This window comes from Chinchilla lanigera, unplaced genomic scaffold (genome assembly GCF_000276665.1).
Source record: "Chinchilla lanigera isolate Chin_1 unplaced genomic scaffold, ChiLan1.0 scaffold00121, whole genome shotgun sequence".
Taxonomy (NCBI): Eukaryota; Metazoa; Chordata; class Mammalia; order Rodentia; family Chinchillidae; genus Chinchilla; species Chinchilla lanigera.
This window is the reverse complement of record NW_004955522.1, coordinates 2,115,846-2,132,683: the sequence shown is the minus strand read 5'-3', so window position 1 is coordinate 2,132,683 and position 16,838 is coordinate 2,115,846. Positions and strand designations below refer to the sequence as shown.

Below are 16,838 nucleotides of genomic sequence, written 5' to 3'. Positions count from 1 at the left end.
TTGAATTAATGTAAATGCAAAGAAAATGCTTAAAGAAATGTCCAGGGCCTTTTTACCAGTGCCCTGTGCCAGCCGCCCAGCAAGAGGGCTGAGCCCTCAGGCATGAGCAATGATCATCAAAGAATGTCACTCTTCTGATGACAGTTCACATCTCACAATTTACATAGTCAACAGTGAAAGATTTCCAGTGGTTGGCCCATCCCCTGACTAGAGAGCAGATAAAATACAAGGGCTTCTTTTCAGCAAGTGTTCACACAGGGGAGCTTTAATTCCAGGTAATTACGCACACATCCCTTGGATATTCTGCAGAATTTGAGCCCAGCCCTTCCTCACCCCTTAAATGTGAAATCCTGTGATACCTCCTGTAAACCTTAAAATTTGTAAGCAATTACTTTAGTAAGCAGTGTGCCTGGGAAATAACATCTGTGTGTGATTCACACTATTTTTTTTTGGTTAACTTGTTAATTGTCTGGTTGTTAACTCTGACTGCGAATTTTCTGATGGTTACGAATTTTTAATTTTCCTCCCAACACCTTTGACTTGGTGTGCAAAATCTGAACATACCTGTGTAATTTCAGTATTTTCTGCTTTTAAAAAACTCCAATGAGGGGTTGGGGAGATAGTTCAGTGGTGCAGCTCCTGCCTGGCAAGTGCAAGGTTCTGAGTTCAATTCCTGGTAATAAAAAAAAAAACCAAAACCTTAAAAACAAAAAAAGCACTCAAATGGTTAGACTCATGAACCATCACAGTACTGCCTAATGGAAGTAACAGATGAAGTGGACCAGCAAAATGTGCACATTTCAATTGCTGAAGCGGTGACCTGCCCGATTTCCTAGAAATTGTTAATTCAGTATTTTTCTGTTCTAATATGGATATGGCTGGGTCAATTATGAGTTCTTTTAAGATGAATTTCCATCATCTTTACTAGGTATTTTAAAAACCATCAGAGAGACTTATATCTAGTTATTTTTTTAAGCTGCAATTCTTCACACTAACTTCCTTTGCTCCCCTCTCTGTGTTTTCTTTCTCTTCCATGTATTAGTCTGCTATGAACTTGACACCATACAAGATCCCAATGATACTAGACAAAGAAAAGAAGGTATAGCTTCCTGTATGATGCTCTCCATTCAAAAATGTGTGGTCCACAGACAATTCACATTAGTGTCCCTTGGGAACTTTTTAGGAATGTAGACCTCAGACCTCCTGTATTCAAATCTGCACTTTTAAGAGGATCCCTAAGAGATTCACTGACCCATCACAGTTTGGAAACCACTCCTGGAGGTGGAGGGTCCGCCTTCTGTGGCAAGTAGGACAAACCCTTCCAGCTGCCTGGCTTTTGTCCTTACAGCCTATTTGCTTGTTTCCACGGTTCATGATCTAGTAACGACGTCTACATTTTAAATGGTTACATTTTCTGTGATTATATGAATAACTACATAATGGTCTCAAGTTTTTCTCTTAGACTGCAAAGTCTCAAATATTTTCGATCCGGATTTTTAAGACATTATTTGCCAGTCCAGCTCTAGAGCTTAAATGAACGCAGAACCCAAAGTCTGCACTAAGGCACGGTTGAAGGTTAGTTTTTGAAATAAGCCTGACACCCTGACACTAGGTCCACTGAAAATATTTGCCAGAAGAACAATTATGTCTTTTTCTCTTCTGTCACAAAAAAACATGCCAAACATGCAACAGGAAAGTTGGCACTGACTACCTTAGTGCTGGATCAAGCTTTCAAGAGATGCAAGTGTAATATAATTTTCATATCTCATGCACAGAGACACATTAGGACCTCCAAGACAGTTATCCTCAGACCTAGAAAATTCCAGAAAATATGAACACTGGTCAAGGGGTTCTGGCCAAGTTCACCATGAAAATCTTTAGTAGAAACCTGAAGGTTATCATTTTATAGAAAAAATTCACCAACCTGCAAAAGGACCTTTTTTTTTTTTTTTTCATGTTGCAACATTTTACCTTTTACATTAAGAAAACGCTGGCTGGGTGTAGTGGTGCATGCCTATAATCCCAGCACTTGGGAGGCTGAGGCAGGAGGATCACTGCAAGTTCAAGACCAGCCTGGGCTCCAGAGTGAGTTTAAGGCCCGCCTGAACTATGTAGTGAGACCCTGTCTCAAAAAAAAAAAAAAAATGTCCCACTCAGAGAACAGAGAGGCAGTAGATCAGTTCACCTTAAGAAGAGAAATCTGGAATGGGACAAGAAGCAGGGTCCCTCCAGTGTCCAGCAGATACTTACATACTTGTTGTACTAGAATCAATTAAGAGAATTGAGTCGGTGTTAACTTGAGGCAAAAAGACCTAAGTTGCCTATTTTTCATAGCATTTAGAGCTCTAACACTGAACAAATAGGAATTTGTTACCGAAAGCTTGTGTGATTCATCAGCTCAGCTGGTTAGAACGGGGCCCAAGGGAACCAAAGTTGCTCTGGAATAGAACAGTATGCTTTGCTTTTTTCTCCCAAACTCTAAGATTTGTGGAATGTAGCCACGGTGAGCATCCAGGGAGGTGGGATGTGAGAGTGTGGACTGTCCAGCCTGGTCCATCAATGGGCCTGGAAAATCTTTCAAAGCATATGGGCTGCAACTGGTCCAGCACATCTCTTGTGAGTGTAGCGTACAACCTGTTCTTTGTTTGAATGGATCTCCCTAAAAAAGCAGGGGCTTCCATGTCCGCAAACAAACAAACTGAAGACAACATTAAAAAGCAGATGATATTAAAGCTGGCTTTAAAATAACTTCTACAAGACTTAGGGAAAAATTTTAAAAGTATGCATGGTGAGATTAAGCATTCTATGATCCCCAATTTATGGTTGGGGATTTGGGATAGGTGACTATGTACTGGTACTATTAGTATTGTTGCTCAGGCTAGCACACAATCTGAAGTTCCACAGATGCATTACTGTGAGCTGCTCCCTAGCTAGGGATATACAACATATAAAAACAAAAGCTCGTCTGACATTCCCCAAATGACCCGGGGTGCTTCCTCACACCCCAAGTAGCTACTTGAGGACATCTGTGAAAACCCCTAAATAAATGCTCACAAACAGGTGACTGGAGGAGGGGACTGTACTTGGCTTCCTTCTCAATGGGAGGGCTACTTAGGGTGATAAGGTGACTCTGGACCCTCCAGCAAAGTTTTACAGGAGCCTCTGAAATTGGAGGGGGGCTGGGTTCAAATCTCAGCACCGGCACTTCTTAGCTGGTCTCCTTGGGGCCTCAAGTGGGATTCATATGCCTGCCCGGAAGGCTTTTCAGGAGACTAAACTGAGAAATACAGCAAGCACCTGACACGGTGCGTACTTGGAGCACTCCAGGTCCCCTTGCATTGTGCTCCGCAGACGCCAGGCCTTTGCTCCTTCCGCCTTCCTGGCCACCATGCAGGGATGCACAGAGCTAGCTTGGTTCTCCAGCCTCAGTGCCTCCTCCTCCAGCAAGCCTCTCCTGCCCCTCCAGGACGGGAACAGCCTTTCCTTTGCGTGGTGCTATGACCCTAGCACCCACTTCCATTCCTGAATTACCCGCACAGACCACAACCAGGTCCTTTTAGTCCCTAGGAGTGAGCTCCTGAGAACCTCTTCCTGGGACCATAGCACTCAGGGCTGGCCCACCTGACACATGGAAAGAGCTAGAAGTCAGCCTGAAGAGGGGACAGATCCCTGGACTCCACATGTCACAAGCTGGCAGGGGACAGCTCTCTTGGGGCCTGGCTGAGCTGTTGTTGTTTGCGTGAAGCTTGACTTTTTGCCTCTTAGTTTCACCCCAGACCCCTCTTGATCTTGTTTCACATGGAAAGGGGCTGCAGCCTGCTCAGCTCAGACTTGCATTTGGTGCAGCCAGTGAGGCCTCATCCTTCCCATCCATCACCCCTCTATCAGTTTGGTTCAGCGAATCCCATGCCTTGGGGCCTTTGGCCTGACACAGTGAGGGATGCAAACAGAAGTTCCGAGGCACTGCTGAGAAAAATGAAATTGTTAACCACCTTGTATTCTACAGGAAGTAGGAGAGGACAGATTTCTGACTGGAGGATGGTAAAGGAGAGATAAGTTTGAGGCTTTGTATGTTTCCCAAGCTTTGTGATTAATAGAGTGACAACAAAATCTACTCCCCTCTCCATAACAGAGGCTCTTTGTCACCTGTTCAAGACTCACGTTCTAGATAACCTCCGCTTTTGGATGTGATATTTCATGGCTAAGAAAACCAAAAGGATAAACCAAGGGCCAGTCACAGAGAAGAGCATTATAATCATATTTGAGTTGAATCTTCAATATTGACACCAGGGTTTTTCTGCTAGTTATCAGATCTGTGGGATCAATATGTCCCTTTGGTGGCTCAGAGACCCCAGTGGGGTGGGTTTCCCAAGACCAGTAAGCAAGCCTGTGCCACCAAGTACATGGCCATTTCTTCTCACCTGTCTTCTGGCATCCTTGGCCCCCTTGGTACGGCCTCCAAGTTCTGTGTTATTTTTATGAAAACCTCTCGGAGCTTGTAGCAGACAATGTGCAACCAGCCCGTTTGCCTTGTAAGCCCCAAAATGCTTACAGAGTTGTTACTCATCATGGACCTAATGGCAGCCCTTAGATGCATACACTGGCCACACGCAACCTCCAGTGTGTGGATCCTAATCTTGCAGATCCAGTTGGCTGCTTCCCCTTCCCACCCCCACCTCCTGCCATTGCTGTGGAATGTCTGGCCAAAGAGGGTCCACACACTCTTTTCTCTGGGATAAGTGAGAAATCAAAGATTTGGGGGCTTCCAAATCTGGACCTGCGCAGTTAGTGACTCCAGCTCACTGCAGATGGCAGGACCTTCCGTCAGAAGAAACTTCATAGGTGGTGTCAAACCAACAATCCCAGGGCAGAATGTCCCAGCTTTAGAATGCCCGAGGAACTGTGTACTTACATACAGGAAAAGCAGGGGTTACACTTTCTGGGGAAATCAGTGTTTTCTCTTCAGCATGGCAAACATAGATTTACATATGTAAGAGCTGTGCCCCTAGCAGGGTTGACTTTCATAAAATTACTGACTATAAAAATGGAAAAAATTACTGTGGAGCGTCAGAAAAACTCTCATGTCAGGGAGAAATGGAAAAGACTCGGAAACTAGGTTGAACATCTCTTCCACTCCCATGATACCAAAACGGGGCCCTGCAGGCTGAGTCTGGGCTGTGGATATATTTATACGGTCTCACTCCCATTTGGCCTAGCCAATGATTTCATGCCATTACTTAAAAAGTGTATGATTTTATATTTGAAAAATATATAAATAATCTAATTTTTTTAGAAAACAATGGTAGGTTTTAGCAAAATTGGGTTTTATTTCTGTATGGCACCATTCATGTGGATGTTAATAATGGATGCCTGTTACAGATGAGGTATGGATATTTTGACATTTTTTATTGATTTCCCTATGTTGGGGACATAAGTCAAGCGCCATGTATCATTTTACACACAAACAATTTCATTCATTCATTTTACCTGCCTGGCACCCAGAGGCATTAGCAATTATCCTAGCCTATACTATGTAATTATTAATAGGTTTTAATCTCCAAATTCCTGATGGATGAGTCAGAGAGCAGTCATACTTAGCATGAACCCCATCACCAGGAAAGATAGAGATATGGAAGGACAAAGATCAAACTTGTTCTTCATCTGCCCATGAGTCTGCAAAATGGGAAAAGATCTGTTACCAGTAACAAAAAGAATTTCATTTTTAATCTCCAACCATAGGTTGGCTGGGTAGAGTTACTCTTGGTGATAGGATCATCCTCAGTGAGTCACATCTGTGAGTCTCCTCAATGGTCTTAAAATGAGAGGCCTAATCAGAAAACAAAGTCCTTGACCATGAAATTATTTCCTTCTTATGTTCCCATAACAAACAGAAAGAACATTAGTTTTTCCTCGTAGACGTGCTGTTACCGGTCACTGGCATGTGGAGGCCTCTTTTTCAGTGATGCGTCTGGATGCACGGGTGGATAGACGGATGTGAGCCCTCCTCTCTGAACGGCCATGTGTGCCACAATACCCATTGTGCAAGATGGCTGGCCGAGCGTGGATGCGGCTTTCATGCCGACAGAACTGAGTGATGCCTACTAAGCAAAGTGAGGCCAGGACCTGGACTCTGGCCTTCTGCCCTCACCCATTGGCTGTGAGCCTAAATGCAGTCTGTGGCTGAGTGCCAGCAGAGAGAGAAGTACAAACCAAAATATAGGCAGGCAGATTATTTATGAGGCATGAAACTAAATGCTCATTGTTTTTTATGCAATTCAAGCTGAGCTCCACGGTGGCTGATGGGCCTCAATCGAGAGGAGTCCACAGGCAGGGAGCTGTGTTCTTCTCTCCCCTCCTCCTAACCACAAGAATGGAATCCACCCAACAAATATTTACAAAGCATCTTCTCCTTGTTAGGCACTCCACTGAGATGCAAGTTTGCTGAATAAAAGTCAATGGACTATGAACAAAATATTAGCAAAGCGAATCCAACAATGTGTAAAACCACATGGCTACCATGACCGAGTGGAATATGTTTCAAGTATTCCAGACTGGGTCGATATTTGAAAATCAATCAATCTACAGTATTCCACCATAGCAACTAGGTAAAGAAGAGAAATCTTATGATAGTATTAGCTGGGATAGGAAAATGCAGTTGATAAAATGGAATACCCATGTATGATTTTCAGAAAGCTTTCAGCAAATTAGAAACAAAAGAGAATCACTTGATAAATAGTAGTGTATTTATAAAATCCTCACTGCTGCCATCATGTTTAGTGGTAAAATGTGAGTGACTGACTTCTTCCCAAAGATCAGTACCAAGGCAGGAATACCACCCTTACTCAATATAGTGCAGAAAGTTATAACCACTCTAATAAAGCAAGAAAGAATTCACATTGGAAAGGAAGAAATTATGATCTATTTGCATATGACATGACAGGCTACACAGAAAGTTCCAAGGAATCTCAATCCAACAAAAAACTCTTAGAACTAATAAGTGAATTCAATAAGGTAACAGGATCAAGATCAATACATCAAACTCAGTCACATTTTTATATACACATGGAAAGTGAAATTAAAAACACAATAACAATTACTATCACTCCAAACAACATGAAATGGGTATATATTTAAGATATACATTAAATTAATGGGGTGACATACCATGTCCATGGACTGGAAGGTTCAACATAGTAAAGATGTCAGTTCTTCCCAACTGCATGTAGACCTAATGTTAAACTGATACATTTAAATCATTTTGAAGCTACAGCAAGATTTTTGATAAATGTATACAACTTTATTCTTAGATTTATAGGAAAACCGCAGGCTTTAGAAAGCCAAAATAATTTCAATAAAATAGAGTAAAGTAAGAAGAATTCCTTGGCTTGATATCAAGTCTTATTACACTGCTACAGTAATCAAGACAGTGTATATAACTGTCAGAGGGACAAAGACATAGATGAGAGAACCAAATGTGACCTGCAGAAACTCAAAAGTAGATCCACACAAATATGATCAGCTGAGTTTTTATAGAGGTGGAAAAGAAATTGAAGAGAAGGAGAGTAACTTTCAATATATGGAGTCGAAGCCATTGTTCTGCTTTATTTAGAGGTATTTTTTTTTTTTGTTGCCTGCTTGCTTTTACAGTGACTGCTGAACTTGAGCAAATGCCTTTCTGGCATCATTGATAGAACCATAAAGTTGTTCTTTAATTTGTTGCTGCAATAAATTACATTGATAGAGAATAAAAACAATAAGTAAATAAAGAAATGACATGAAAATTTAATTAGTTCTAATAAATAATGCATTAATACCCTTTCAACAAGCTTCAACCCATAGTAAGTGGTAACTTTCAGCAAAATCTCATGAAGCTTGCACTTCTAGGCCAATAGCTATATAGAAGTTTATTATACAAGTCAATAAGACTTATATAAGAATCTAGAAGAGATGTGATGCATGAACTTAATATTATAAAAATAAAAGTATTTTCCCCCTAAGGAATATCTCTTTTCCATTCAGAATTCTTTTTAATGCATTTGAAAATTGAGTAGCCTGGTGCTCACACCATGCTACAAAGAAGAAGCTGAGATAGACCAGGAAAGGAATTAGCACTGGTCTTCCTCCAAGAGGCAAGCAGGATGCCGGACCCTTTTATGTCCATTCTTTCCTTTGATGCTCAGCTCCTCTAGCTTCCTCTTGACACAGCAATGAGCAGCAGCCACTGAGAAGTGACGGGCTTGCATAATTCTTGGGGTCCCCAGCAGTCTATTAATTTCCTCGCTTTACCAGTTGAGGGTACTGAGCTTGAGAGAAGTGAAACACATTGTCCAAGCCCACCCAACTGGTAATCGGTACAGCCACATTGGCTGGGCTTCGTACCAGCAGACAGAGACCTGAATATTGGCTGAGGCTCCTGGCAGCTGTGTGCTCTTGTGCCAGCTACTTAACCCCCCTGTGCTCCGGTTTTTCATGGGAAGATACGATTAAGACAACCTATCAGAGGCTACTAGGAGTTTCAAATAAGCTATCATGCACAAAGCCTAAGGTGTGGACATAGTAAGGCATTCAACACATATTGGCTAATATTCTGTCTATTGTCATTAAATTATCATCATTTTTATCATCAAACTATTTTTCCCAGTGGCACTGGTGAGTTAATCGTCACTGGTATCAAGAATAAAACTCCAACAGAAGCCACTCAAATGACTCTCCCTAGCTAATAAACCTATTAAGAGTCCAGGCATGCACGCAGCCCAGCCGCAGAGCGTACCCCTGTTCAGGTAAGTCGTAAAGTCTTCCCTGCAGCTGTTACAGTGATTGATCCTCAGGCACAATTAAAATGCAAGAAATACACTGACATTTTAATAGAACAAATAATTTAAATACGCTTAATGTGTTAGGCGGTAACAGTTTTTGTAATATACACCAGCAGATTTGGGAACTTCCTCCAAAACAGCGTGGAGAAAAGATTCATTTAGGAAGGTGATGTGGCCAGCAAGCCAGGGTTGACATTCTTTGAGAGAAGCCGTAAAACTGGCCACTGCCTGGAATGGGGCACTTAATTTTGAAGACTAGGCCTGATGAAAAGCAGTCTTTAAGTCTACAAATGTTCTCTTGTCTTTATTTTTTTCTGTTGTCTCAAACATCCTATTAAAAATAACTGATTAAAGCCTTTCTTAAAAAAAAAAAAACCTTTAAAATGGTGATAAAGTGATTCAATGAGCACTTAGAAATAAGCCTCTGATTGTCATGCTGGAACTCAGAATGACAATTCTCTCTGATGAAGAGTAATATCAGTGATGTGACCACTTAGACACATTTGAGGAAGCTCTAACATGAGCCTCACAGTCGGTTCCAGTGGGGAAGAGTGAGTGACCTTGATGGGCAGTGCTTGCCAATTTCCATAGTGTCAATACTCCAGTGTGTCTGAATTCCAGCTAACAGTATGATGTCACTGAACTCGGAGACAGTTCAATCAGCTCTAGCTGCTGTGAGCAGTTCCAGCACGCCATGGAAGGGCTCTCTCCCCTAGTTTTCTATTGCATGAGCCTGTGCATGTGCTCAGAGGCACCATCACAACCAGAAATGGTCTTACAGATTGTGATTTCCTTGCCCATTATGTCCCCACCGAATGGCAGCCCCCCAGCTAGGATGCAAACAGTGCCTGTGTATAGTACCCGAACCATCCCCTTAGATCGTGGCCTGACCTGGAACAACTGCTCATTAAATATCCACAGAATGAATAAGTGATGCGGAGGTGGAAGAGGAGAGAAGAGGCGGAGAAGAAGTAACAGAAGAGAAATGGAGAAGACCAGACGCACGTTTGCCAGGGGCCCAAACCCTGCCCTTGCTGCTCTCTTCTCCGGCAGTTGGGATGACGTGTGGCCATCTCGCTTCACAAGGTAGCCTTAGCAGAACGTCAAGTCACTCAAGGGGGCGCTTTTCCTTCCATCCATATATAGATAAGAAATTGTCCTGTGTTTCTTTTTACCCCAAACTTTCTGGGAAAACATTCCTTTGTCTTTGAAATTTGGAGACTTTGACCTTCTTGAATGCGAAAAATCTGCTAAAAGTTTACACCGATTAAAATAAATTATTCAAAATGGTATTACCATTTGGTGGTCTGTGGTCCATATGGTGGTCCATATATGGTGGTCTGCGGGCGCCCACTGCTCACTCCCTGAACGCAGTCACAGCGAGGAGAGATTTGTGATGTTCATGACAAACCAAGAAGAGTTTGCATTGTTTTCTGCTGATTTCCCAGACAGCAAACCTGCACTAAACCTCCATGCATGAGGGTCTGTTAGAAGTGGTGTGTGTGTGTGTGTGTGTGTGTGTGTGTGTGTGTGTGCGCGTTATTCTTTTCTTTTAATTTAATTTTCTACCATTGAAAGTCAGAAGTCCAACCATCTCTATTCCAAATCCCAGACACAAGCATCCTTCTAATGGAGACATACAGAACAGCTGCATAAACTGATACGTGGAAGACACTGCGTGCCTAGGAGGCTCTCTGGCTAATGACTGCTCATTTTCAGACTGAAGTAGCAAGGAGAGCGTCCCCTTTGCCATATAGGTGTCAGCTGACTGTCACTGCCAGATGTCACTGCCTCTGTGCAACTCACCTTGAAAGCTAGTATTTAACAGGTAAAAGATCACGGGCTACTTCCTGGGCATGAGATGTTCTGAGGCCCACTGGCCTGTAAATCTAGATGTGACGGAATTTGTGAGGGATCCCTTAATCACGACGTGGTGGTCTGTCGGCTCCCACTGCTCACTCCCTGAATGCAGTCACAGTGAGGAGAGATTTGTGATGCTCATGACAAACCAAGAAGAGTTTGCATTGTTTTCTGCTGATTTCCCAGACAGCAAGGATCTGCTGAGCCCAAAGGATTGTACAGCTCAGGTGCCAGGGCCGCAGGGCATAGAATGTAGCTAAACACTTGCCATCACCAAAGAGCAAGTGATGGAGAGAGAGGCCGAGGGCCTCTACATAGTCATGTCACTGCTCCAGCAACACAGCAGGTCTGGGAGAGCATGGACCGCCCCACTGTGTTGGATGGGCTAATTTGCAGTGTGCATTTTGGGGAGGAGTCCACAAGACCACATTGGTACAGTCACCAAGTTGGGGTGCAGCTGAGCAACATCGACACCCTCTGTCAGTTTCTGAGTTGTGCAGATAAAGTCCCTTGAAAGCGGGGGGAAAGCAGGTAAGGAGCTTCATGTTTCCAGCAGAGTTGAGATCATGGGGCACGGTGAATATACAAAACCCAGAACTGCTTTATCAGGGCCCATGTGCTGACCGTGCAGCAAAGCTCAGCTGGAACTGTGGTCGGTTGCCAGACTCTGAATCAATGTTGGTGCTAAAACAATCAGAAATGTACAAGTCCCTATTTGGGGAATTACAATTTCATTTCTTTCAAATTGTTTATGGGGAGGGCCTTGGGCATGTGTTGTAATGTGTGACAAAATTAATATCAGTTTTAAAGACTGTCTTTAAAGTCATCTAGGCAAATCCCCAGGGATATTTTTCATGGGCCATTTCTAACTTTTTTACTTTACTACCCCTTCCCCAAAATGAGTATAAATCATTTTAGTGGAAAGACATTTCTCATAAGTGAACACTATAAACCATTTTTTTTTTTTGTGGTACTAGGAATTAAACACAAGGCCTTCATGCTGAGCTAAATCCTTGGCTCCTTTTCATATTTTATATCGAGGCAGGGTCTTGCTAAATTGCCAAAGTTAGGCTAGAACTTGTAAACCTCCTGCCTCAGCCTCTCAGAGTACCGGGATTACAGGTGTGTGTCACCGTGCCTAGCTCAGATACCAATTCTATTATTTGGAAAATTTTAAAACATTTCAATAAGAGCGTCAGGATGCTCTGATTTTGTGATTCTTTAAAAGAAAAGAAAAGAAAAGAAAAGAGCCCAGGTGATTTTCACAATTCAATTCCAAAGAAGTAAAAGGGACCAGTGTTCCAACATCAGTAAAAATGATGGACAAATCCTTTTGCAAAAATTCCAGCCCGGTTTGTCCTGAAAAATAGAAAGCAGCTCTCTGGCACTGGATGTCACATTAATTGCAGACAAAGTGTGTTACAGTAATTCTCTTGGCAGTTTAAGCAAAACCAAGAGAACAGCACTAAAGCTGAGCCCCATATGCCAAGGAGGCATGGTGCTTTGCTTCTGTAGATGGAATTTGACTGTAAATCTTCCCTGCCTTAACTTGATCACAGCAGCACAAAGAAGATCTGTCCTTCTCTCTGCATTGTGTAAAATGGTTTATTTGCCCTCTTAGGAGGCACGCTGATATATAAATCCCAGGTATGATTATTATTATTTTGAACTATTATTATGAGTTACTATTATTACTTTCCTGAGACAGAGGAATGGGGCATGGGAAGCTGGTGGATGAGACGGAACCGCATGTGAACGCTGAGGCGGGACCATCTGTCTTCGTTCAGGGCAGTTTCTGTAATATTTCAGGAGAGAAAGGTCATCAATACTAAAGGGAGTTAAGTGTGTAGGTGGGGGAAGACTTGGCTGTGAATGGATTGCCTGTAAGCCTTACCCTGGTTGAATTATCCTTGGCATCCAGCCTGCTTTGCTTTCGACTCCTATGACTTGAATACATTTAAGACCTGTATGGAAAATACTGTATGGTGCTATATTCTCTGAGTACCTACTGTGTGCTAGAGCCCCTGCTGTGACTGCAGAATTACAGAGCAATAAGACGTGAATTCACCCTCTAGAGCCCACAGTCTAATTAAGGGGAGAATAGAGACACCTAAGTGAGAAAGAGGGCTGTGGATGATGGCTAGACTTGGCCAATGCTTCAAAGTGCCAGGAGAAAAGAGATACCCACTAGACTAGATACCCACTAGACAGGCTCTCAGGTTGCCCTACTAAGGATTCTCAGCTGGGTGTAACTGTAGGGCCTGGGTTCTGTAACCTGACTTCTGCTTAGTGGAACCACAGGTGTAGAGAGGTGATTGGTCCTACAGGAAGGACAGAAGGAAAGTTAGACAAGGCTCCCCAGAGGAAATGATGTTTAATCTGTGCCAGGAAAGTCTGGTCAGATGGGGAATGGCCCTTGGGGACATGAGAAGGTGCTGGGCAAAGTACCAGGGGGACCCCTTGTAATTCACTAAGAGGCCCCAGGCTGAGACCCGTGAATGTCACCCTGGCCAAACTGAAAGATCGTGACTAATTACACATTTCCTACGAGTACAGCACCTTGCCCTGAAAACATAAAACCTTCCCAAACTTTCATGACTCCCTGAGAGTGTTTCTGGCCTTTGGAAAGTGGGGCATCCAAGAAAAACAGTGGAGCACCATGTGAAGGAACACACCGCCTTCTGGAGGAATTATTTCTGGCCGTGGCCCCTGCCCTGGATCACAGGACTTGGGCCCTCAGTCACGAGGTGGAAAGGTATCAACAAGAGCCCACTCCAGCCAGGGAAACAGTTTTTGGAAAACCTTCTCCTTTCTTGGAATGTAAATGGGTCTGTCCTCATCTGGAATTATTTCTACTAATTTCACCCTTACAACTTCAAAGTTTCTTTTTTTTTCTTCCCTGATGTTGTACGTATGCCCATTCACCCCCAGTTTGGGTAGTGTGTTTGCCGAGGCAGCGAACCAGCACCCCAGGATGGGGCCAGGAGTGCCATCCAGCAGGCACACCAGGGAGTCCTTAAGAACTCAGGAGGAGGAAGGAGCAAAAGGGAAGAGGAAGAGGAGGAGAAGGAAGGGAGTGGAGAGAAGAGAAAGGGAGAGGAGACGAGGGGAGAGGAGACCAGGGGAGAAGAGGGGAGGGGAGAGAAGAGGAGAGGAGGGGAGGGGAGAGAAGAGGAGAGGAGGGGAGGGGAGAGGAGGGGAGGGGAGAGAAGAAGAGGGGAGGGGAGAGGAGGGAAAGGGAGAGGAGGGTAGAGGGAAAGGAGTGGCAGAACGCTCTCTCTCTCTCTCTCAGTACATCCACACTCTTTTTCCATTACGACAAGCCTGAGGCAAAGGTGAAATGTTCTAAACAGTGAACAGACAAACACTTTCTAAAAATTCTGTGATGTTGCCTCTGGATAACTCCAGGGGTCCAACCAGCCACTCTCAGTGAAAGAAAGAAAGGGACCTGAAGACCGGCCGAAATTTTCTAGTATTCTAGAACATTCTTAAGTGATTTATATCTGTAAATGTTCATTTACCTCAACGTTCCCAAGTTATGAGCAGTGAAGAAAATGAATTCAAATCAAACCTGTGTTGATTTAAGGCTAACCCATATGAATTTCTTCTTGATGAACCCTGCCAAGATTGTTGAGCTCCTTAGCCTGCGCTAAATTTGATATCCTCCTTCCCTTCTAAAAGGAAGTGCAGAGATTTTTATTAGGCCTATCGAGGAAATATAGGATGCAGGTATTAATGCGATGAGATGAGGAATAAAAGTGCCACATTACTAGAAGGGAAGCATTAGAGTTGCATGTGCCTGCCACAGAGATCCATAAAATTCGAGGAATTTCCTTCCTGAAGCTTGAGGATATTCATATTAATGAAACTGGCATTAGCCAGTAGATGGGGAACTGCAAGGGACCCCTGGCAGTTTATGGTAATAAAATATCACAATAGCCTCCACTTAGTCCCCTCCCTTCCTATTTTCTTTCATATAGTGGAAGGATTAATTTAATTTAATTGATTTATTTGATGTATCTTCCAGTTTGGACAGTTTATGTATATATTATTTCATATTACAAATGACAAACATGATTACATATTTTGCAGATATGCTGAGAAGTTCCTCCCATGTGGAACCGTGTGCTTGCAGGGACGGCATTTCTCCTGTCACATATTTGGAAGTTGAGTCAGCCACATCAGGTCAGAGCCCTGGGAAGGGCACTGTGAGGAACTGTCTCTGGCCTTTGTCTGGAGTTCATGCTCTGCCCACCAGTCCAGGCACAGCAGATCAGCTTCCCACTGCTGGCCCTGTGTTCCTGTTACCTTCTCTCTCAGTGAGAACTTCACAGAAACGTTAGTGGCACAGGTGTGATAGTACCTGCATAGCTTTTCTCAGTCTCACCCAGATACTTTCAGGTGCACACGCTCCTAATCAGCAATGTCAGCGGCCAGCTCTTCACCTGCTTCTGAATATACAAGATCAAATGGTATCCCCTCAAACTCACTGTGTAGTCAAACTGTTCTTGATGATGTACAGGTGCTGGGTGGGAAAAAGGTAAACCTAAACAAATGAGAAACAGAAAATACTCACGGCAGTTGGCAAGGGGCTGGTTTCCTTAAGTTACACAGCATTCTCCTCAGTAACTAAAAACAATCTAATAGAAAGCTGGACCAAGAATTTGAAGGGATAGAAGAAATGCAAATAGCCAGTAAAAATCTAAAAATCTACTCAACCACACTCAAAACAACAAAATGAAACCAAGAAATGTTGGTGACTGTTTTTTTCTGTGACTGGTTGCTATATTTTTAAATAGTAATACCCCAAATTAGCATGTGTACTGGATAAAGATACTTAAATTTGGTAAGATGTAGAAGCATTTTGGGAGGTCAGTTTTGACATATCTATCAAAAATTTAAAGAACATCTCATTGACCCAGAAATTAGAGTACTAGGAATTTACTCTAGCTACTGATGTTCATGCCAAAATAGGCCAAGGTAAATGATGAAGGATATTTATTGAAAGTCCAACTTACAGAAGACAAAATTAGACATAAGTTAACTATCCTCTAATTGATGGTTAGATATATAAATGATGATACAGACAATGGGATACTAAGTAGTCTTTTAAAAGACTGGTTATATTCAGAAACTTAATTTTTAAAGTTAAGAGAAAATGAAAAGAATAGCACAATGTATATTAACAAACCACATGTGTAAATTTAAAAATAGTTACATATATAGAAATGTAAATGTTTTCTGTCAAAGTTACCAGTGTACTATCAATTATCTTGCATGCATTAAGAAAAAACTTTCAGAAAAGGAATTTTTTTTTGGTGGCTTGGACTTTCTGAACATGTTTGTGTATTAATTGGATGTGATTTTCATTTATAAGAGAGAAAAATAAATCTAATAAGCAATGTAAGTCTGCATTTCTCTTTCAGATGTGTGTAGCTTGTGTAGATGTGTGTAGTCTACACAAGCAGACACTATTTTGAACTCAGCTTTGGGGCATGCGATGCATTTGCTAACCTGACTTCCGGTAGGAATGCAATCACTTTCCACTATCCGTGCTGCCCCCTATAGAGATCCATTAGAACCCCGTGTGTCAGGTGAAAGAAGCAGTAAGGACAGCCAGTCCTGGGTTGCAGTCCTGTGTCCCAGCTGGGTACCAAGTGAGTTTAGCTAAGTTAATTCACTTCTCTGAGCCCATACGATTGTGAGGAAATCCTAACATATATGTGTAGGTGACGGTATGTCTATATAAGGATACAACACTCAGCGTGTGTTTGGAATAAGTTGGATTCCTTCTCTTTTGCCCTTTAAGAAACAAACACACATAAAATAACTGTAAGATAATTCCAGCTCTTTCCCCTCTGGAGAATGGCATGTGGGTTTGCTCACAGCAACTTTTATGAACACAGGTCTTTCCCGGTGACAACCAGATCTCTGTGACAGTGGCAGGACAGCCATGGGGGGACAGATGCTTCCTATAGGTTTACATAGACAAACTGCAGTAAGACCCTGGTTTGTATATCTGCTCCTAAAATTTTTGTTCTTGAAGACCTGCCTCAATTCATCAAGTTTTATAATAATGTCTTTCCTGGCAAATGCCAAAAGAACGCTACCCCTGTGATTTTGCATAATTTCTTGGCGGCAAGGCTTTGGAAAGAGACATTT

General features: G+C 42.7%; 1 protein-coding gene across 1 annotated transcript in view; it reads right to left on the bottom strand.

Annotated features, from left to right (window-relative positions):
* Nucleotides 1-16,838, bottom strand: part of Wwox (WW domain containing oxidoreductase) — a gene marked incomplete at its 5' end in the record, with an annotated part of 919,641 nt that overhangs the window by 52,689 nt on the left and 850,114 nt on the right.